General features: G+C 42.6%; 1 pseudogene; it reads right to left on the reverse strand.

The window, feature by feature from the left end:
- Positions 1–22,426: 22,426 nt before the first annotated feature.
- Positions 22,427–23,597, reverse strand: LOC112626287 (annotated as a pseudogene).
- Between the last annotated feature and the right edge of the window lie 519 nt (positions 23,598–24,116).

Below are 24,116 nucleotides of genomic sequence, written 5' to 3' on the forward strand. Positions count from 1 at the left end.
GTAAAACTACCCCACCCCATCTCCCTTTGCTAATTCTCTGTTTGGACTCAGCCCACTTGTACCCAAGTGAAAATAAACAGCCTTATTGCTCATACAAAGCCTGGTTAGGTGGTCTCTTCACACTGACGTGCATAACATTTGATGCCGAAAAACCCAGGTCGAGAGCTCCTTTGGGAGACTGTCCCCCTGTCCTCACCCTCCCTCAATGAGGAGATCCACCTATGACCTCGGGTCCTGAGACCAGCCCAAGGAACATCTCACCAATTTCAAATTGGGTAAGCTGTCTTCTTCACTCTCTTCCCCAGCTTCTCTTGCTACCCTTCAATCTCCCTATCCTTCCAATTCCAGTTCTTTTTCCTCTCTAGTAGAGACAAAGGAGACACATTTCATCCATGAACTCAAAAACTCTGATGTCGGTCATGGATTTGGGAAGACAGTCTTCCCTTGGTGTCTGATCATAGCGGGGACGCCTGCCTTGATCATTCACCCACATTCCACTGGTGTCTGATCTCCACGGGGACACCTGCCTTGATCATTCACCCACACTCCCTTGGCAGGTCAACTGCAGGGATGCCTGCTTTCCCTGCTCACTCACATTACAGCCCAGGACTCAGTCAGGGATGCCTACTGGAAGCCTGGTAGGTGCCCACCTCCATTTCTCCGTGTCTCTACCTTCCTCTTTAAAGTTACCTTCTCCACCATGGGCAACCTTCCGCCATCCATTCCTCCCTCTTCCCCCTTAGCCTGTGTTCTTAAAAACCTAAAGCCCCTTTGACTAACACCTGACCTAAAACCTAAACATCTTATTTTCTTCTGTAATACTGTTTGACCCCAATACAAACTTGACAATAGTTGCCAAGTGGCCAGAGAATGGCACTTTCAATTTGTCTATCCTTTAAGACCTAGATAATTTTTGTCGAAAATTGGGCAAATGGTCTGAGATGCCTTACGTCCAGGCCTGTTTTACACTTCCCTCCCTCCCTAGTCTCTGCTCCCAATGCAACTTGTCCCAGATTTTCCTTCTTTCTCTCCCATCTGCTTCTTCAGTCTCCATCCCAAGTTCAGAGTCCTCCAAATTCTCCTTTTCCAGTGACCCCTCTGACGTCTCTCCTCCTTCCCTGGCTGCTCCTCACCAGGCTGAATTGGGTTCCAATTCTTCCGCAGCCTCTGCTCCCCAACCCTATAACCCTTCTATTACCACCCCTCCTCACACCTGGTCAGCTTACAGGTTCATTCTGCGACTAGCTCTCCCCCACCTGCCCAACAATTTCCTCTTGGAGAGGTGACTGGAGCTGAAGGCATAGTCAGGGTACATGTGCCTTTTTCCCTATTGGACCTCTCCCAGATCAGCCAGCATTTAGGCTCTTTCTCATCAGACCCCACTAAATATGTACAGGAATTCTAATATTTAACTCTGTCCTACAATTTAACCTGGAGTGACTTCTACCCTCTCCCCAGATGAGTGAGAAAGAGTTTATACCCTAGCCCAATCTCATGCTGACAACTGCCGGCATCATTAGCCAGGCCTCCAAGAAGGCACCAGGGCAGTTCCCCAGGAGGATCCCCAATGGGGATACCAAACAGGCTCCCAAGATATATCTAGACAAGATTACATGGTCTCTTGCCTAGTTGAGGGGCTTAAAAAGGACAGCATACAAAGTTGTTAATTATGACAAACTTAAGCCACTCAAGGTAAGGATGAAAACCCAGCTCAGTTCATGGCCTGCTTGGTGGCTACCCTCAGACACTTTACAGCCCTGGACCCAGAAGGGCCAGAAGGCCATCTTACTCTTTTTTTTTTTTTTGAGACGGAATCTCACTCTGTCACCCAGGCTGGAGTGCAGTGGCGCAATCTTGGCTCACTGCAAGCTCAACCTCCCAGGTTCCCGCCATTCTCCTGCCTCAGCCTCCTAAGTAGCTGGGACTACAGGTGCCCACCACCACGCCTGGCTAATTTTTTGTATTTTTAGTAGAGACAGGGTTTCACTGTTGTTAACCAGGATGGTCTCAATCACCTGACCTCGTGATCCACTCACCTCGGCCTCCCAAAGTGCTGGGATTACAGGCATGAACCACCGTGCCCGGCCAGCTTACTCTTTTTTTTTTTTTTTTTTTTTAGACGGAGTCTCCCCCTGTCGCCCAGGCTGGAGTGCAGTGGCCGGATCTCAGCTCACTGCAAGCTCTGCCTCCCGGGTTCACGCCATTCTCCGGCCTCAGCCTCCCGAGTAGCTGGGACTACAGGCACCCGCCACCTCGCCCGGCTAGTTTTTTGTATTTCTTAATAGAGACGGGGTTTCACCGTGTTAGCCAGGATGGTCTCGATCTCCTGACCTCGTGATCCGCCCGTCTCGGCCTCCCAAAGTGCTGGGATTACAGGCTTGAGCCACCGCGCCCGGCCAGCTTACTCTTAATATGCATTTTATTACCCAGTCCGCTCCTGACAGGAAAAAACCCCAAAAACTAGATTCCAGCCCTCAAACCCCACAACAAGACTTAATTAACCTCACCTTCAAGGTGTTTTACAATAGAGAAGAGACAGCCAAGCGACGACAACATATTTCAGAGCTGCAACTGTTTGCCTTCACTGTAAGACAAACCCCAGCCATGCCTACAGTACACAAAAACCTCAAAACAACAAAACTGCAGCCCCCAGGCACTCCTTCAAAACCTCCTTATGGACCTTGCTTCAAATGACAGAAGCTGGCCACTGGGCCTTGGAAGGCCTGCAGCCCAGGATTCCTCCTAAGCCTTGTCCTGTCTGTGCGGGACCCCACTGGAAGTCAGACTATCCAACTCAGATTACAGCTGCTCCTAGACCTGCTGGAGCAAAAACCCAAGGCTGTCTGGCTGACTCCTTCCCAGGTCTCCTTGGCTTAACAGCTGAAGAGTGATGCTGCCTGATCATCTCAAAAGCACCCTGGACCATCACGGACGCCGAGCTTTGGGTAACTCTTACAGTGGAGGAAGACAGGAATGTCAGGCCTCTGAGCCCAAACTAAGCCATCATAACCTCTGTGACCTGCACGTATACATCCAGATGGCCTGGAGCAACTGAAAAATCACAAAAGAAGTGAAACAACCAGTTCCTGCCTTAACAGATGACATTCCACCATTGCGATTTGTTCCTGCCCCACCCTAACTAATGAATCAACCTTGTGACATTCCTGCCCTGGACAATGAGTCTCAGGAGCTCCCCACCAAGCACCTTGTGACCCCTGCTCCTGCCCACAAGAGATAACCACCTTTAACTGTAATTTTCCACTACCTACCCAAATCCTGTAAAACTTCCCCACCCCATCTCCCTTTGCTGACTCAACCCACTTGCATCCAAGTTAATAAACAGCCTCGTTGCTCACACAAAGCCTGTTTGATGGTCTCTTCACATGGCTGCATGTAACACTCACTGTGGTGCCCAGGCTGGTGTTGAACTCCTGGGCTCAGGAGATCCTCCTGCCTCAGTCTTCCAAAGTGCTGGGATTACAGGCACGAGCCACTGTGCCCAGCCTGCATCTTACTATATAGATGGTGTCTTACCATCACCATAGATCTTTTTCTTCCACATTGCAATAATTACTCCAAAATTGCAGTGTGTCTTACAATTAATGTTTTGGATTAAATGAAATATCACGTAAGAAAGAGATGAGATGGTGATATCAGCAAGATGGTGAAATAGGAGGTAGGTGTCAGCCTCCATTTCCCCCACAGAAACACTGACTTAATATACAGACCAAAATACCTTTATTTTGGTAGAATTCTAAAAACGAATTAGGTTTTACTACCCCAGGCAAGCACGAAGCCAAAAAGAACCACACTGAAACAGGTAAGGAGCCATTTCACTTTATCTATGATTGTCCCTTCCTCAAACCAGCACAGCTCAGCTTGGGTCACAGGTTCTTCCTTGGGGGAAAGAGAAAAGCAGAACATACATCTAATGTTCTGGCCTTTTGGAGGGCTGCCCGTGGACTGGTTTCTTTTCTTGTGTAACTTGATGTACTAACGGAACTGGAATACTCTAGATGCCTGGGGGCCACCGAAAGCAAGGGAGAATAGGGTTGGGAAGTACATCTTGCTGCAACACTGGAGGGCCTGTAGTGCCAGAGACAGAGGTCAACACACTCAGCACAATTGAGAGAAGGCTCCCAATTTGTGGCTTCTCTCTTGGGAAGGAAGGAGAAGAGCAGAACATTTGTTAGTATTCTGCCTTTTGGGAGAACTGCCTAAGGGACTGGTATTTGTCACCTAATTTGGGATGCTAATGGAGAGCCAACATAATTTGAATGCCTGGGGGCCACTGAGCACAAAGGAGAGCAGGGGGACTTGCTGCAGTACTACCAGAGAACCTGCAGTACCTCAGACAGACACTAGAAAGAACAGGAAATTATGCACTTCTGAAAGTAACAACAAACTGGCAAAGGTCTGTAATTGGGAAATTACAAGCATGAGCCCAGAGAAGTAACATCCCCACCGAAAGGATTTGGAGGTTCCCAGAATCTACGTTGGCTGCTTATTGAAGCCAAGACCTTATTGAAGGTCTTTCTCTGTATGAAGCCAGTCTGTGAAAAATCAGAAAAACAATATGTGAATGAAATGAGAATGTCAATAGAGACAGAAACAAAGAACCAAACGAATTCTGAAACCGAAGAATACAATAACTGAATTGAAAAATTCACTACAGGGGTTCAACAGCAGACTTAAGCAGAAGGAAGAATTAGGTAACTTGAAGACAGATTGAACTTAGTGAGTCAGAGGAACAAAAAGAAAAAAAAGAATGAAGAAAAATTTTAAAATCCCAAGGGATTTATGGGATACCATCTAGTGGATCAGTATACACATTATGTGAGTTCCAGAAGAAGAGGGAGAGAAAGGGATTGAGAATGTAATTGAAGAAATAATGACCCAAATTTCCAAAATCTGAGGAATGAGATGGACATCCAATCCCAAGAAACTCAAAGAACTCCAATTAAGATGAACCAAAGAGGCCCACAATAAAGAACACACATTACAATCAAACTGTCAGCAGTTAAAGACAAAGTCTTGAAGCTAGCAAGAAAAAAGCAAGTCATCGCATACAAGGTAACTTTATAAAATTATCAGGGAGTTTCTCAGCAGAAACCTTATAGGCAAGAGGGAATGTGATGGTGTAGTTAAAGTGCTGAAAGAAACACACACACACACACACACACACACACACACACACACACCCTGCCAAACAAGAATGCTACATCCAGCAAAACTGTCCTTCAAAAATGAAAGAGAGGTAGGTATGGTTACTCATGCCTGTAATCCTAGCACTTTGGGAGGCTAAGGCAGGAGGATTGCTTGAGGTCAGGAGTTTGAGAATAACCTGGACAACATAGCAAGACCCTATCTCTACACCCACACACACCCACACACACACACACACAGCTGGTGTGATGGCATGAGCCTGTATTCCTAGCTACTCAAGATTTTGAGGTGGGAAGATCACGTAAGCCCAGGAATTTGAGGTTAGAGTGAGCTATGATCATGCTACTGCCTTCCAACCTGGGTGATGGCAAGACAATGCTAAAAAAAAAAAAAAAAAAAAAAAAAAGAAAGAAAGAAAAAAAGAAAAGCTTACTAAGATAAGCAAAAGCTTAGGGAATTCATCCCCACAACACCTGCCTTACAGGAAATGTTAGGATGAGTCCTCAGATTTAAACTAAAGGATGCTAGACAGCAACACAAACATGTACAAAAATACACAACTCACTAGTAAAGGTATATCTATAGATAAATACAGAATACTGTAATACTGTAATGTTGGTATGTAAATCCCTTAATAACTGGTATATAATTTAAGAGAGAAAAACACAAAAACTCAAACTGCTTTGATGCATACAAAATATAAAAAGATGTAATTTGTGACATTGATAAAGTGGGGGAGAGGTAAAGGAGTAAAGTTTAATGTAATTGAAATTGTTATTAGCTTAAAAGAGATTGTTATAGCTATAAGATGTTTATGTAAACCTTATGGTAGCCATGAAGAAAATATCCATAGAAGATGCACAGAAAAAAATGAGAAAAGAATCAAAGCAAGTCAACACACACAAAAATCAGTGAAACACAAAAGGAAGGGCACCAAGAGAAGAAAAGAGAGACAAAGTAACTACAAGACAGACAGAAATAATAATAAAGTGGCAATGATAAGTTCTTTCCTATCAGTAATTACTTTAAATTTAAGTGGATTAATCTCTGCAATTAAAAGACATAGTGCAGCTGAATGAATAAAAGTAATTCTGGTTTCTAGTTCCACGTGTAAGGAGCTTAGAAGTCACCCCTCTGTTTTAGCAATAAGTAAAAGCTGAACAAACTAAAAGATCAACAGCTCTACTTAGATCCATAAGATCCATAAAAGATGTGAGGTCACAGGGCAAATCATTGCCCCTGAAACTGGAGAGACAGGTAGATACAGAGAATCACAACATACCAGAACAGAAACCTGTGTGGAAACCAGTGCCAGGGTAGGAAAACCTAAACTGTAACTGATGAACTTCTGGAACATTTGGAGAGCTCCCAAGGGACTGGTACTTGAAATTCTGTAGAGCTCCTTGTTTCATTTAGGACTTTCACTCCATTCCTTTTCTGAGAAGGGTCTTTCTCTTTCTTAGCAGTGAAAGGAACTAGTCTGTGCTTCCTGGTTTTCTGTTAAGCTAAGCCCATTTCATTTTAGCTCCTTCTTGAATTCCAGCCAGCTGAGACTTTCCTCTGGAATAAGTCTCAGAGGACTGCAGTGTCCTGACACCAGCTAGAACCAGTGATGTGGCTATGTTCCTGGCACCTGAGACCACTCAGCACCCTACACCCCAGGGAACAGACAGCCCAGCACATCAGGGAGATTGCCCCCAGGACATAAGGAGCCAAAGTTCATGCCACTGAAGAGTCTGAGAGCTGCCTGCCCAGGGCCACCATCACTGACAGCAACTCTGCCCTCTTTAGCAGAGGGGCCATACACTGCCTGGGGGCCCAAGGACTGAACTGCTTGGGGCTGCTGCTACCACTGCTACCGTTGGTGCCAGTGCACATGCTATCTTGGGGCCAAGGACCGGCCCACCAACACCTGTGCATGCTGTCCAGGGACCAGAGGACAATCCGTTTAGGGTCACTGCTGCCACTACTGATACTCGCATGCACTGCCTGGGTATCTGAGGACTGGCCCACCCAGAATCCATATCTACAGCAAAGCTTCACCACAGCCTTCACAAACAACTGCAGCCTAAGTCAATGAGGAACTTGGAAATACTGGTGACACTGATTACAGCTGTAGGAATCATACAGACACTACACTATAATGCTCACTCAGAACCAAAACTGAAAAACCCTACCCAATTGATACTATAGATACATCTACAGGAAAAAGTCTTCCCCTATGAAAGCTACTTCATAAAATTGGAAGAAGTGACTATTATACTAGATGCATAGATATCAACATAGAGACACAAGAAACAAACAAACAAAAAAGACAAGGAAACATGACACCTCCAAAGGAACACAATAATTATTCAATAATAGACCCCAAAGAAAAGGAAGTCTATGAAATGCCTTAAAAGGGATTCAAAATAATGATGTTAAGGAAACTCAGGAAGCAGTGGCTCATGCCTGTAATCTCAGTACTTTGGGAGGCCAACGCGGGTGGATCACTTGAGGCCAAAAGTTCGAGACCTGCCTGGCCAACATGGCGAAACCTCATCTCTACTAAAAATACAAAAAAATTAGCTGGGCATGATGGTGCATGCCTGTAATCCCAGCTACTTGAGAGGCTGAGGCACAAGAATTGCTTGAATCCAGGAAGCAGAGGTAACAGTGAGCTAAGATCGTGTGCCACTGCACTCCAGCCTGGGTGACAGAGTGAGACTCAATCAAAAAAAAAAAAAAAAAAAAAGAAAGGCGAGAGAGAGAGAGAGAGAGAGAGAGAGACAGAAAGAAAGAAAGAAAGAAAGAAAGAAAGAAAGAAAGAAAGAAAGAAAGAAAGAAAGAAAGAAAGAAAGAGAAAGAAAGAAAAGAAAGAAAGAGAAAGAAAGAAAGAGAAAGGAACGTATATGACATTAGGATACCATCAAGAAAATAAACATTTGTGTTTTTGGTATTCCAGAAGAAGAGCTGGCAAAGGCATAGAAAACCTACTTAATGAAATAATCACTGGAAATGTCTCAAGTCTTGAGAGAGAAATATGAACAACCAGATATGGAAAGCTCAAAAGTCTCCAGATAGATTCAACCACAAAATGTCCTTTCTGAGACATATTATAAAACTGTCAAAAGTCAAAGACAAAGAGAATTCTAAAAACAACAAGAGAAAAGCATTAAGTAGTATATATAAGGGGATTCCCATCACAGTAACAACAGCATAAACCTTACAAACCAGGAGAGAAAGGACGCATATATTCAAAGTGCTAAAGGAAAAAAAATAAAACAAAACTACTAGCCAAGAATATCCACCAAAGGTATCCTTCAGAAATGGAGAAATAAAGTTTTTCTCAGGTAAGCAAAAATTGAGGGGCTTCATCACCACTAGACTGGTCCTAAAAGAAATGCTTAAGGGACTCCTACATCTGCAAGCAAAAAGATGGTATCAACACTTACGAAAACACAGAAAGGTATAAAACTCACTGGTAGAGTTGATATACAAATAAAAAAAAGAATCAAACATTATCACTGCAGAAAACCACCAAATTGCAAGAATAAACAATAAGAAAGGAGCAAATGATATATAAAACAATCAGAAAACAATTACAAAATGATGAGAGTAAATCCTCACCTATCAATAGCAACCCTGAATATAAATGTTTCAAATTCTTCAATTAAAACATATAGAAAAGCTGGATGGATTAGAAGAAGAAAAAAAAAAGACCAAACTATATGCTGCTTACAAGAAAGTCACTTCACCTTTAAACATGTAGCAGACTGAAAGTGAAGGGATGGGAAAAGATATTCTACACAAACGGAAACCAAAAGCACGTGAGAATAGGTATACTTTTATCAGACAAAATACACTTTAAGTAAAAAAACAGAGACAAAGGTCATTATATAATGTTAAAGGGATCAATTCAGAAAGAAGATTGTGAATATATATGCATGCAACACCAGAACACCCAGATATGTAAAGTGTATTAGAGCTAAAGAGAGACCACAATACAATAATAGATGGGGACTCCAACACCCCACTGTCAACATTGGACAGATCATCTGGACAGAAAATCAACAAGGTAATATCAGAACTGGAAATTCATTTTTCTATTTTTTTCCTTCTTCCTTTACATAGAAATATGTTTTTCTATGTTTAACTTTATCTATTAACTTTTATCTGTAGCTGGTTTGATTTTTCTCTCTTTTTTTTCTCTTTTCTTTTTTCTGACCACAAAGATCCAGAAGGTATCTACAGTTGGTTTGAAAGTTATATTTTATACTTCTGGAGGTTTCCCCTAACTTACCTACACTCACATTTATACTTTTTACATACATAATCACAAGGTCCCACAATAGGCTGTCTGCAAGCTGAGGAGCGAGGAGAGCCAGTCCAAGTCCTAAAACTGAAGAACCTGGAGTCCAGTGTTTGAGGGCAGGAAGCATCCAACATAGGAGAAAGATGTAGCCTGTGGTTGTTTCTCCAGTGCCAGAATGCATAATTGGCATAGACATACTTAGCAGCTGGCAGAACCCCCACATTTGCTCCCTGACTGGTAGGGTGAGGGCTATTATGATGGGAAAGGCCAAATGGAAGCCATTAGAGCTGCCATTAGAGCCATTAGAGCTCCACAGATTAGAAATGGAATCTGTGGATTCTAATGGAAGCCATTCGAGCTCCACAGATTAGAAACTAATCTGTAGAGATTAGTTTCACCATCAAGGACTTGAAAGATGCAGGAGTGGTGATTCCCACCACATCCTCGTTTAACTCTCTTATTTGACTTGTGCAGAGGACAGATGGATCTTGGAGAATGACAGTGGATTATCGTAAGCTTAACCAAGTTATGACTCCAATTGCAGCTGCTATACCAGATGTGGTTTCATTGCTTGAGCAAATTAACATGTCTCCTGGTACCTGGTATGCAGCCATTGATTTGGCAAATGCTTTTTCTCCATACCTGTCCATAAGGCCCATGAGAAACAATTTGCCTTCAGTTGGCAGGGCCAGCAATATACCTTTAGTGTCCTACCTCAGTGGTATATCAAGTCTCCGGCTTTGTGTCATAATCTTGTTTGGAGAGACTTTGATCGATTTTCTTTTCCACAAGATATCACACTAGTCCATTACATTGATATCATTATGCTGATTGGATCCAGTGAGTGAGAAGTAGCAAACACACTGGCCTTATTGGTGAGACATTTGTGTGCCAGAGGATGGGAAATAAATCTGACTAAAATTCGGGGAGCTTCTATCTCAGTAAGATTTCTAGGGGTTCAGTGGTGTGAAGCCTGTCAAGATATTCCTTCTAAGGTGAAGAATAAGTTGCTGCATTTGGTCCCTCCTGCAACTAAGAAAGAGGCACAATGCCTACTGGGCCTATTTGGATTATGGAGGCAACACATTCCTCACATGGGTGTGTTACTCTGGTCCATTTATTCAGTGACCCAAAAGGCTGCCGGTTTATATTGGGGTCCAGAACAGAGAAGGTTCTGCAACAGATCCAGGCTGCTGTACAAGCTGCTCTGCCACTTGGACCATAAGACCCAGCAGATCCAATGGTGCTTGAGATGTCAGTGGCAGATAGAGATGCTATTTGGAGCCTTTGGCAGGAGCCCATAGGTGAATCACAGTGGAGACCTCTAGGATTTTGGAGCAAGGCCCTGCCATCTTCTGCAGATAACTTCTCTCCTTTTGAGAGACAGCTCTTGTCCTGTTACTGGGCTTTGGTGGAAACTGAACATTTGACTATGGGTCAAGTCACCATGCAACCTGAACTACCTATCATGAACTGGGTGCTTTCTGACCTGTCTAGGCATAAAGTGGGGGCATGCACAGCAGCATTCCATCATCAAATGGAAGTAGTATATATGTGATCAAGGTCACGCAGGTCCTGAAGGTACCAGTAAGTCACATGAAGAAGTGTCTCAAATGCCCATGGTCTCCACTTCTGCCACCCTGCCTTCTTTCCCCCAGCCTGCACTGATGGCCTTATGGGGAGTTCCCTATGATCAGTTGACAGAGGAAGAGAAGACTGGGGCTTGGTTCACAGATGGTTCTGCATGATACACAGACACCACCTGAAAGTGGATAGCTGCAGCAGTACAGCCCCTTTCTAAGACATTCCTGAAGGGCAGCGGTGAAGGAAAATCTTCCCAGTGGGCATAACTTTGAGCAGTGCATCTGGTTGTGCACTTTGCATGGAAGGAAAAATGGCCAGATATGCGACTATGTACTGATCCATGGACTGTAGCCAATGGTTTGGTTGGATGGTCAGGGACTTGGAAAAAGCATGATTGGAAAATTGGTGATAAAGAAATTTGGGGAAGAGGTATGTGGATGACTTCTCTGAGTAGTCAAAAACTGTGAAGATATTTGTATCCCATGTGAGTGCTCACCAATGGGTGACCTCAGCAGAGGAGGATTTTCATAAGTGGATACGATGACCCGTTCTGAGGACATACTCAGCCTCTTTCCCCAGCCACCCCTGTCATTGTCCAATGGGCCCATGAACAAAGTGGCCATGGTGGTAGGGATGGAGGTTACACATAGGCTCAGCAACATGGACTTCCACTTACCAAGGCTAACTTGGCTACAGCCACTGCTGAGTGCCCAATTGCCAGCAGCAGAGACCAATACTGAGCCCTTGATATGGCACCATTCCTCGGGGTGATCAGCCAGCTACCTGGGGGCAGGTTGATTATATTGGACCTCTTCCATCACGGAAAGGGCAGAGATTTGTCCTCACTGGAATAGACACTTATTCCAGATATGGGTTTGCCTGTCTTGCATGCAATGCTTCTGCCAAGACTATCATTCATGGACTCACGGAATGCTTTATTCACCATCATGGTATTCCACATAGCATTGCCTCTGACCAAAGCACTCACTTTACGGCTAAAGACGTGCGGCAGTGGGCTCATGCTCATTGAATTCACTCGTCTTACCATGTTCTCCATCATACTGAATCAGCTGGATTGACAGAACGGTGGAATGGCCTTTTGAAGTCACAATTACAACACCAACTAGGTGACTATACTTTGCAAGGCTGTGTGTGCTCTGAATCAGTGTTCAATATATGGTACTGTTTCTCCCATAGCCAGGATCATGAGTCCAGGAACCAAGGGGTGGAAGTGGAAGTGGCACAACTTATCATCACCCCTAGTGACCCACTAGCAAAATTGTTGCTTTCTGTTCCTGTGACATTATGTTCTACAAGCCTAGCAGTCTTAGTTCCAGAGGGAGGAATGCTGCCGGCAGGAGACACAACAACAGTTCCATTAAACTGGAAATTAAGATTGCCCCCTGAATACTTTGGGTTCCTCCTACATTTAAGCCGACAGGCTAAGAAGAGAGTTACAGTGTTGGCTGGGGTGATTGACCCAGACTATCAAGATGAAATCAGTCTGCTACTCCACCATGGAAGTAAGGAAGAGTATGCATGAAATACAGGAAATCCATCAGGGTGTCTCTTAGTATTACCATGCCCTGTGACTCAGGTCAATGGGAAACTACAACAGCCCAATCCAGGCAGGACTACAAATGGCCCAGACTCTTCAGGAATGAAGATTTGGGTTACTCCACCAGGCAAAAAACTATGACCTGCTAAGGTGCATGCTGAAGGCAAAGGGAATAAGGAATGGGTAGTAGAAGAAGGTAGTCATCAATACTAGCTATGACCATGGGACCAGCTACAGAAATGACTGTAGTTGTCATGAGTACTTCTTCTTTTGTTAAAAACATGTTTGTGCATGTATACACTTGTACTAAGAAAATATTCTTCATTTTTATTCCCTTTTTTCCTTTATCATGTGATACAAGATTTATTTACTTCATATCAGCATTTAAATTTTGTTAATTTTATGTAATAGCATTTGGGTTGGGGATTGGTGCCCAAAGGACAGTTGTATTATGTTAGGTGTAATTATGTCTTTATTTGAAGATTATGTTTTTTTTTTATTTATTTGAAGATTATGTATGATCTCAGGAGATGTGTATGGGTTCAAGTTGACAAGGGACGGATTTGTGATGGTTAATACTGAGTGTCAACTTTATTGGACTGAAGGATGCAAAATATTGTTCCTGGGTGTGTCTGTGAGGGTGTTGCCAAAGGAGAATAACATTTGAGTCAGTTGACTGGGAAAGGCAGATCCACCCTTAATCTGAGTGGGCACAATTTAATCAGATGCCAGCATGGCTGGAATAAAAAGCAGGCAGAACATGAACAGATTAGACTGGCTTAGCCTCCCAGCCTACATCTTTTTCCTATGCTGGATGCTTCCTGCCCTTGAACATCAGACTCCAAGTTCTTCAGCTTTGGGACTCAGACTGGCTTCCTTGCTCCTCAGCTTGCAGATGGCCTATTGTGGGACCTTGTGATTGTGTGAGCTAATATTCCTTAATAAACTCCCCTTTATATATACATCTATCCTATTAGTTCTGTCCCTCTAGAGAACTCTAATACACATACAATAGAAGATTATGCAGCCTTTGAAAAGAATGAAATCCTGTCATATACTGCAACGTGGATGAAATTTTGGGACATTATGCTAAGGGAAATAAGCCAATCACAAAAAGCAAACGCTGCAACACTGCATGATTTTACTCAAATGAGGTATCTAACACAATCAAACTCATAGAAACAGAAAGCAGAATGGTAGTTGAGAGTCTATAGGGTGAGGGAAATAAGAAGTTATTATTCCATGGGTATAGAGTTTCAGACATATGAGGTGAGCATGTTCTGAAGATCTGTCATATAACAATGTGCACATAGTTAACAAGACTGTAGTGTACACTTAAAAATTGAGAGGGTAGACCGGGTGCGGTGGCTCACGCCTATAATCCCAGCACTTTGGGAGGTTGAGGCAGGTGGATCACCTGAAGTCAGGAGTTCGAGACCAGCCTGGCCAACATGGCGAAACCCCGTCTCTACTAAAAATGCAAAAATTAGCTGGGCATGGTGGTGGGCGCTTGTAATCCCAGCTACTTGGGAGGCCGAGGCAGGATAATCACTTGAACCCAGGAGGCAGAGGTTACAATGAGCCGAGATTGTGCCACTGCACTCCAGCCTGGGCGAAAATAATGAAAATCCATCTCAAAAAAAAAAAAAAAAAAAAATTGAGAGGGTAAATTTATTTTATGTATTTTTTTACCACAAAAAAATAAAAATAAAGAAATGAGCTAAGGCAATAATTGGCTTGACTGTTTATGCCCTAGAATGCACAGATTTGGAAAGAAAGAGATGATAGGGGTTCAGGAGTCTCAAAGAGCAAAACCAAGACTGCCCAAAACTTTTGAAAAGCACCCTTTACACTTCTCAGTTATGTAATGGGAAATAAGTCTGTGTCTTGGATTAGACCAAGGATATTGCTTTTTTACCCAGTGCTATTGTTTCAGTTGTCCTCCAGATAGCAGCCATTAAACTGAAGAATAGATAGACGGGATAAATGGTATAAGGAAATTAGAAATGTTCTTTGTTATCTAAATAATTAAATGCTATTTTAAAAAGATACATCCCTAACAATCTAGAGTTAAAGCTTCCAATGATTTCAAAGTGTCAGGGAGGTAATGAAGAGACAGACACAGAGAGAGGTAAATGCATGCCAAGATTCTTAATGTGTCTGGAGTAAAGATTTAGATACCATGAGCTTTAGGCAACCAGAAGAAAAAAAAGTATAAATGTGAGTGTAGGTAAGTTAGGGGAAACCTCCAGAAGTATAAAAATATAACTTTCAAACCAGTTGCAGATATCTTCTGGATCTTTGTGGTCAGAAAAAAGAAAAGAGAAAAAAGAGAAAAATCAAACTAGCTATAGACAAAAAAATTAAACATAGAAAAACATATTTCTATGTAGAGGAAGAAGAAGGAGAAAAACAAAAATGAATTTCCAATTCTGGTAATTCCGTGGACTAAAAAACTGTTTATAAAGCACCTACAGTTGTGCAATTGCTACATAAAACACAGCAAATATCCACTTAGGTGCATGCAACTTTTTTTCTTCAGTTTACAGAGATTCAGTTTGTATTTATTTATTTTTTGATGATACAAGTAAATTTTAATGAAAACAATGTGCATGTATTTTGTGGCTAAATCTAATTATAATGCCTATTATTGGCATAGAACTTTCCAGTTTATAAAGAACTTAAAAAAAAAACTTGTAGTTATGGGGTACATGTGCAGGTTTGTTATATAGGTAAATTGTGTGTTGTAGGGGTTTGCTGTATGGATTATTTCATCATTCAGGTAATAAGCATAGTACTCAGTAGGTGGTTTTTCAATCATCATCTTCCTCCCACCCGCTACTCTCAAGTAGGCCCTGGTGTGTCTATTGTTTCCTTCTTTGTGTCCATGTGTACTCAATATTTAGCTCCCACTTATTAGTGAGAACATGTGAACATGCGGTATTTGGTTTTCTATTCCTGCTTGGTTTGCTAAGGATAATGGCCTCCACCTCTATCCATGTTGCTGGAAAAGACACGATCCTGTTCTTTTTTATGCCTCAGTAGTATTCCGTGGTGTATATATACCACATAAAGAAATCCAGTCTACCATGGGTGGGCACTTAGGTTAATTCCAGGTCTTTGTTATTATGAATAGTGCTGTGATGAACATATGCATGCATGTGTATTTTATGGTTGAACAATATATTCCTTTGATTATATATTCATTAATGGGATTGCTAGGTCAAATGGTACTTCTGTTTTAAGTTCTTTGAGAAATAGCCAAACCACTTTCCACAGTGGCTGACCCAATTTACATTCCCAACAGCAGTGTGTAAGCATTCCCTTTTGTCTGCAGCCTTCCCAGCATCTATTATTATTATTATTATTATTGCTTTTTAATAATAGCTATTCTGACTGGTGTGAGATGGCATCTCATTGTGGTTTTGATTTACATTTCTCTAACAATTAGTGATGTTGAGCATTTTTTCGTATGCTTTTTGGCCACATGTATGTCTTCTTTTGAAGTGTCTGTTCATGTCCTTTGTAACTGAGATCTCTGGACAAAGATGATATCCTCAATGAGCTACACCTTAGTGAAAAAGTGATCTAGGAGAAAAAGAAAACCAAAACACTTTGCTTGCTTTTGTGGGCTTGTATTGAATGGTATTGATCTGGTTTATGTATTGAAATAATTAGAAGAAGATGTTTGCAGTAAGGCATTTAAAATTCTGTAATTATTCAGGTAAAGGGAAATAATATTACTATAATATATAATATTAATATGATAATATTAATATATTAATTTTTGAGATTAAGCATGCCTGTGAAAATGGTAAGGAAGGCACTAAAGCAATAAATTGAATTCCAGTTAGCAAAGGGGAAAACCTGAATTAATAAAAACAAATCAATCCCAAAGAAAAATAGGACAAATAGAAATATTTGTCCAAATAAATGTGAAATGAAATGAACTAACCAGTTAAAAGACAAAACTTTTTCAGATTAGTTGAGAAAACCCCTGTGGCTTACTCCTGTAACCCCAGCACTTTGGGAAACCGGGGCAGGAGGATTTATTGAGGCCAGGAGTTCCAGGCCAACCTGGGCAACATCCCTTGTAATCTGAGCTACTCAGGAAGCTGAGGCAGGAGGATCGTCTTACAGGAGTTCGAGGCTGCGGTATGCTATAATCATGCCACTGCACTTCAACCTGGGCAACAGAGTGAGACCCTGTTGCTACAGAAAAAAAGAATGAAAGAAAGAAAAAAAACCCTCAAATCCTGTTATATGTTATTTATAAGAAGTAAACCTAAAATGTAAGCACACAGAAAGGTTGAAAGTACAATAATTTTAAAAATCCCAAGGAATTACCAATTAAAAGAAATTTAGTGTGTAGAAAATATAGACTATAAGGAAAAAAGCATTATTAGGGACAAAAATGGCCACATAATGAGGAGTTACAATTCACTAGTAATATATATTTCCAAAGTTATAAGCACCTCAAAAGTTAGGTGTAGCCTTGTTTCTTTGAGTGGAAGCTCTAAGAATCAGTGTGTATTTTGCAACAGTGCTCTTTTTCCACTGCTATGGCAACCAGGATTGTTCTAGGTAGTACCTTCTCCATCAGTGCAGGTCCCAGACTGAGGATGAGGACAATACTCCTAGCCAATTCATGATGGATATGTGTCATTAGCAGGAAATAAATCTTTGGCCAGGCTCGGTGGCTCACGCCTGTAATCCCAGCACTTTGGGAGGCCGAGGCAGGTGGATCACGAGGTCAGGAGATCGAGACCATCCTAGCTAACACAGTGAAACCCCGTCTCTACTAAGAATACAAAAAATTAGCTGGGCGAGGTGGCGGGCGCCTATAGTCCCAGCTACTCGGGAGGCTGAGGCAGGAGAATGGCGTGAACCTGGGAGGCGGAGCGTGCAGTGAGCCGAGATTGCGCCACTGCACTCCAGCCTGGGCGACAGAGCAAGACTCCGTCTCAAAAAAAAAGAAAGAAATCGTTGATGGGTTCTTTTATGACAGCTTTATTGAGGCACAGCTGACACAATTTGATAAGTTTTGACATAGGTTTGCACCTATAAAAGCCATCACCACATCAGGATAATGAACACATCCATCACACCCAAAAGTTTCTTCATGCCCTTTGTGATCCCTTTCCCTCATCCCTCTTCACTGTCCACTGGCTTCCAGGTGAACATTGAATCTGCTTTTGTCACTGTAGATTAGCTTACATTTTCTAGAATTTTATATAAATGGGATCATGCAGTACGTATTCTTGTTTCGATTGGTCTACTTTCTTTCACTCAGCATAATTATTTTGAGATTCATGCATGATGTAGTGTATATAAATATCCATTTTTATTGTTGAATTTTATTTCATTGGATGGCCGTACATTTATATGTTTATCCATTCACCTCTTGATGGACATTTTGAGTGTGTCCAGTTTGGGATTATTACAAATAAAGCTGCTATGAACATTTCTGTAGAATTCTTTGTATAGCCAAATTGTCACAGGATCCTTAGGGTGTCACTTTTCCAGTCAGAAGCCTCTGTGGCCAGTGGCACCTTTGCCCAAGTTTTGCTAGGTTCATTCTGTCCACTCAACTTGACAGGCTGTGCTCAGTTCGTGCTACTGGCCCAGATCCCATGCCTGCCAAGGGCGAGCCAGGTGCATGAGAGGTGCATGAGAGAAGTGCATGGGGTCCAGCCACTGCACACAGCCAGGCATGCCAGCTGCTGTGGGTGGGCAGCTCCAGGCGCTGGCACAGGTGCTGGTTCCATGTGAGGCTGTGGCTGAACCAGGCATACTGCAAGCGACTTCCACTATGGGCTCCAGGGAATGCGGTGGCTCCAGGAAGCTTGGAGATACCAGGAACCACAGAGCCCCAAAGAGGGTGTCACAGCCCTGACTCGGAGAGCCCTTTGGTTTGGACTCCCTGAAGGATCGCAGCTCTTCTCTCCTTCTCATCACTTGCAATGTGGCAAGCCAGTGGGAGGGGGTAGGATGTGTTTCAACCCTGTTTGTGTTACAGCTTTTTCAGCCCCACCATTTGGCAGGTCCCAAGTTCTTGTCCTGCATCCAGGAAGAATGAGGTATGCAGACAACTGGAAGGTGAGCAAGGTGAAAAGGTGCTTTACTGACCAACAGTATAGCTCTCAGGAGACCCAAAGTAGGTAGCTCCTATCCACAGGCAGTTCATCCTGTCAAGTCTGCAGCCCTCAGAGGAGAGGAGACCCAGAGTGGGTAGCTCCTATCTGCAGGCAGGTTGTCCCAACATCTGCATCAGTCTGAGCCTGGCTGAGGCTGGGTTTTTTATGGGCTTCAGAAGGGAGAAAGTGTGTGCTTATTGATCCATGGGTGGCCATGGGTGGGCCCAGAAAAAGCACCATAAGTTCTCATTCCAGGCCGCAGACTCCATCCAGAACTGACAGCCCAGTTCCCATGCTTTAGGACGTTTCTGGCATGAAGATGAGGCTTCACCAGGGGCCTGCCCAGGAGCCTGTCAGTCTCCTGCCACCATCAGTCATGTCATCCACAGTGCCCAGGCTGTTTGTGCTGAGGGGTGCCTGCAGACCTCTGCCTAGATGCCCTCAGAACTCCCTCAACCTCAAAGTCTGGAGGTGGCCGAGGCAGCAGGGCGCTGGTATGTCAATAGCACCCTGAGTGCACTCCCACACCCTGCTGGGTTGTGACAGTGCCCAGGCTTGGCCTCAACTTTGTTCCAAAGTCAGAGCAGGCAGTGAATGCAGGGAGAGGCCAGGCAGGGGGAGCAGGTGCTTCCAAGCCTGCAGGGGTAGGGAGGCTTCCTGGGCCCCGAGAGTGCAGGGATGCCTGGATCCATAGCCACAGTTGGCTGGCTGCAGCTGTGCCTGGGATGGCAGGGCTCCCACCCTGCCAGCTTGGAAAAAAGTGGGGCTCCCGCCTGTTTCCAGCTCCCAGCTCTTTGGGGCATGCAGTTCCAGCTGGGTCTCCTCCATTGCAAAGCCAGCGACTTTGCAGTGGCCACTCTAGATGGGCTGCAGCTGCCATCAATATGCTTTCATTTCTCTTGGGTAGGTAATTAACTAGAAATGACTGGCTCAAGTGATAAGTATATGCTTACCTTTTTAAAAAACCATCAAACTGTTTTCCAAAGTATACCATTGTGGTTTTCATGTTTGTTTCCCTAGTGGCCAATGATGTTGAAAATATTTTTATGTGGTTATTTGCATCCATATATCTTATTTGGTGAAGTGTCTGTTTACCTATTTTTTTCCATTTTTTATTGGGTTGTTTGTTTTCTTTTTCAATTCAAAACTTCTGGTCTTTGAAAGATACTTCTAACAGAATAAAAAGACAATTGGGTATGTGTGAATATAAACAGTAGCACAGGGAGATCTTTATAATAATATGAGTGTTCTGTATCTTGATTGTTGTGGTGGTTACACAAATATACACATGTGATAAAATGATATAGAACTACAGACATACATTGTATCCATGTGTTATTCCTGGTTTTGATAGTGTACCTTAATTATGTCAGATGCAACCATTGGGGGAAACTGGTTGAAGGGTATACAGGGACTCCTTGTACTATCTTTGCAACCACCTGTGAACCTAAAATTATTTCAAAATTAAAAATTTTACAAGAGACAATTGACAGATCTTCTAAAGTAAATGGCATGTGGATGTTTGATTATAAGGGGAAAGATAAAACGGATCCCTATCTTACAACATACACAAAAGTCAATTCCTAGAGTATTTGAAACCTATATATAGACAGAAAAATGATTATACAAGTCAATGTAGAAGATTATCTTTTTGACTACTGGATAGGAAAATATTTCTTAATTTGGTCAAAATGGACAAACTTAAAATCAATAAATTTGACTATATTAACATTAAACATTTCACATAAAAAAAGTGAAAAGGGCCGGGCGCAGTGGCTCACACCTGTAATCCCAGCACTTTGGGAGGCTGAGGTAGGCAGATAACCTGAGGTCAGGAGTTCGAGACCAGCCTGGATGACATCGTGAAACCCTGCCTCTACTAAAAGTACAAAAATTAGCCAGGCATGGTGGCACACGTCTGTAATCCCAGCTACTCAGGAGGCTGAGGCAGGAGAATCACTTGAACCTGGGAGGTGGAGGTTGCAGTGAGCCGAGATTATGCCATTGCACTCCAGCCTGGGCAACAGAGCAAGACTCTGTCTCAAAAAAAAAAAAAAAAAGAAAGAAAGAAAAAAAGAGTAAAAAGATAAGCTACAAAATGAGAGAATAATTGCAACACATAAAGCTAAGTAAGATGTGATATGTAGAATATGTAAATAATTTCTGTAAGTCAGTAAGAAGAGACAATTCAGTTAGCAAAATAGACAAAAAGTAGTATTATTTCCACTCAAGAAAAAGCATAAACAATATGTAAACATATTTTAAAATGTTCAGGTTCATTCAAAGTCAGGGAAATGTGTGTTGAGACCACAGTAAAATCCAATTTCACAACCGCCAAATATAAAAGTTGGATAATACCAAACGTTAACTAGAATATGGCATAATAGGAACTTTCATATGTTCCTAATATTGGTATAAATTGGAAAATTCCTATAGGAAATCATATGGCATTACCTTAAAAAGTTGAACATGCCTGTACCCTACAATGTAGCAATTCTACTACAAGGTACATTCCCTAGGGAAACTCTTGCATGTGGGCACCAAGAAACATGTAGAAGACTGTGTATAGTGGCATTGTGCATAATGACAAAACAAACAAAAAATAACAAAAGTAACTGGAAAAAACTGAAATGTCCAATATTACAGTTTTGAGATTTATCTATGTTGTCATATGTATTCTTTGATTTTTACTGCTCTATAGTTTTATAGAGTATGAATTTTATTGTATTCTTTTTAGGGGAATGCTGCAAATTATTTATTATCATTAAAGGCACTACAGCCAGATCTTTTTTTTTTTTTTTTTTTGAGACGGAGTCTCGCTCTGTCACCCAGGCTGGAGTGCAATGGTATGATCTCGGCTCACTGCAACATCTGCTTCCCAGGTTCAAGCCATTCTCCTGCCTCAGCCTCCTGAGTAGCTGGGATTAAAGGCACCCACCACCACGCCCGGCTAATTTTTTCTATTTTTAGTACAGATGGGGTTTCACTACGTTGGCTAGGCTGGTCTTGAACTCCTGACCTCATGATCCGCCCACAAGCCAGACCATTTTACTAGTGAGCTTTTGCTAAACTTTCTTTTTTTTTTTTTTTTTTTTTTTGAGACGGAGTCTCGCTCTGCCGCCCAGGCTGGAGTGCAGTGGCCGGATCTCAGCTCACTGCAAGCTCCGCCTCCCAGGTTCCCGCCATTCTCCTGCCTCAGCCTCCCGAGTAGCTGGGACTACAGGCGCCCACCACCGCGCCCGGCTAGTTTTTTTGTATTTTTAAGTAGAGACGGGGTTTCACCGTGTTAGCCAGGATGGTCTCGATCTCCTGACCTCGTGATCCGCCCGTCTCGGCCTCCCAAAGTGCTGGGATTACAGGCTTGAGCCACCGCGCCCGGCCTTGCTAAACTTTCAAAGGAACTGATGATTCTTATCTTATACATGTCGTTCCAAAGGGGAAAAAAATTTTCAACACATTTTTAAGAGGTTGAAATAATATTGATACCAAAAACATTTAAGGGCAATAAAATGGACAATCTTATTTATGATGTGGATGCAAAAATTTTAATAAAGTATTAATTTTTAAGTCCAGTATTAAATTTAAAAATAATGCATTCACAGTCAAAGTATAGCTTATTCCAGAAACATAAGGATTTTTCAAAATTAGAAACTCCATCAGTGCTTTTGGCTTCCCAGTCTAGTCTCATTACTTCATCTGAGGCAATGGCACAGGCAACGAAAACAATGTAAGCAATCAGCTACTACAATTACTCTGATCCAAGCCAAATTATACAGAGGACTAGGGGAATGAACATTTGGGTTCATTCCAGACAACAAGGCTATTGATTTCAACACAGAGATAAAATAGATGTGTAACTCCATGATTTATTTATTTATTTATTTATTCATTTATTTTTGAGACAGAGTCCTGCTCTGTCGCTCAAGCTGGAGTGCAGTGGCATGATCTCGGCTCACTGCAACCTCCGCCTCCCGGGTTCAAGCAATTCTCCCACCTCAGCCTCCAGAGTAGCTGGGATTACAGGCACACATCACCATGCCCAGCTAATTTCTTTGTACTTTTAGTAGAGACGGGGTTTCGCCATGTGGGCCAGGCTGGTCTTGAACTCCTGACCTCAGGTGATCCGCCTGCCTCGGCCTCCCAAAGTGCTGGGATTACAGGCATGAGCCACCGAGCCCAGCCCAACCGCATGATTTATTAACCTAAACTGACTTGGCTAAAGTTGACAGGAGAAACAACTGTTCAACAGATCTAAAACCTAGAAACTTTCTTGACTGTAGAAACTCAAGATAATCTTTTCTTTTATGACATTATCTCTTTGTCTTCTGCTTGAATCGCTTGAAAATGCCTCCCCAGTCCTCCTCCTAAGGCAGAGCTAAGTTCTCTAATAGCATTTGCAGCATAGAGGCACAGCTGCTTCTTTGTTTCCACGGGGCAGTCTGCTTTTTCTCTGATTCTTTCTTGGTCACTGAGCCCTGCAGGGGAGCTTCAGTGCAGGAAGGTGCAGTACAGCCACAGTAGGGTTGCCCAGGAACAAACTCAATAGTATTCACCCAGTCCTCTGAACCTGCTCATACAGTTGCAAAGTTTGAATTTCTTGACTCAGCTTTGCCTGTATTCTTTTCAACAAGTGGTCCAACTATCGATGAGAGACTTGAGGAAGCAGCAAGGGATGACATTGTAGTTAGCTCTGTAGCAGTTGCTTCTTCCTGTTTCAGAGGCTTGCTATGTTCATATCTGCAGTGGTCTCCATAAATATAGTACCCTTGCTGAAAATAATTGCACACTACACCATACGGACTGTCAGAAAGGTCAAGCGAGTAGTGACAGTTATCTCTTTCTTACAAACCCCATGCATAAAATATCTGCAGGTGACGTGCCCTCACTGCCCCTCCTGCTCCTGATATTGTGGCTGTTGTTCTGGGAGCTGCAGCATTCACCATTACTGTTTATGATAGTACAATCGTTATTCTCATTTTACAATTAGTGACACTAAGGCAGAGAGAAGGTAAGAAATTCACTCAAGATCAAACCTAAATGGTTTGTTTCTAGGGCCTGAAGTTTCAACCACTATCCCATATTATAACTTACTGTCATCAACACAATTTTGTGGCAGACAAAGCAAGGTATGAGAGATATTCAAGCTCTGATGGAATAAAATTAATATGTCTTTAGAGCTGAAGGAGAAGGCATATCAGTGATTCTCAACCTTGGCTGTATATTAGAGCCACCAGAGGAGATTTGAAAACTCCTGATGCCTAGACTGTACCCAGACCAATTACAGCAGAATTTTGGGAGATGGGTGGAAAGGTCACCCATGTAGTTGTTAAAAAAAACTACATTAAAATATCATAAGATGGCCAGGCACAGTGGCTCA

The sequence above is a fragment of the Theropithecus gelada genome, chromosome 1 (genome assembly GCF_003255815.1).
Source record: "Theropithecus gelada isolate Dixy chromosome 1, Tgel_1.0, whole genome shotgun sequence".
Taxonomy (NCBI): Eukaryota; Metazoa; Chordata; class Mammalia; order Primates; family Cercopithecidae; genus Theropithecus; species Theropithecus gelada.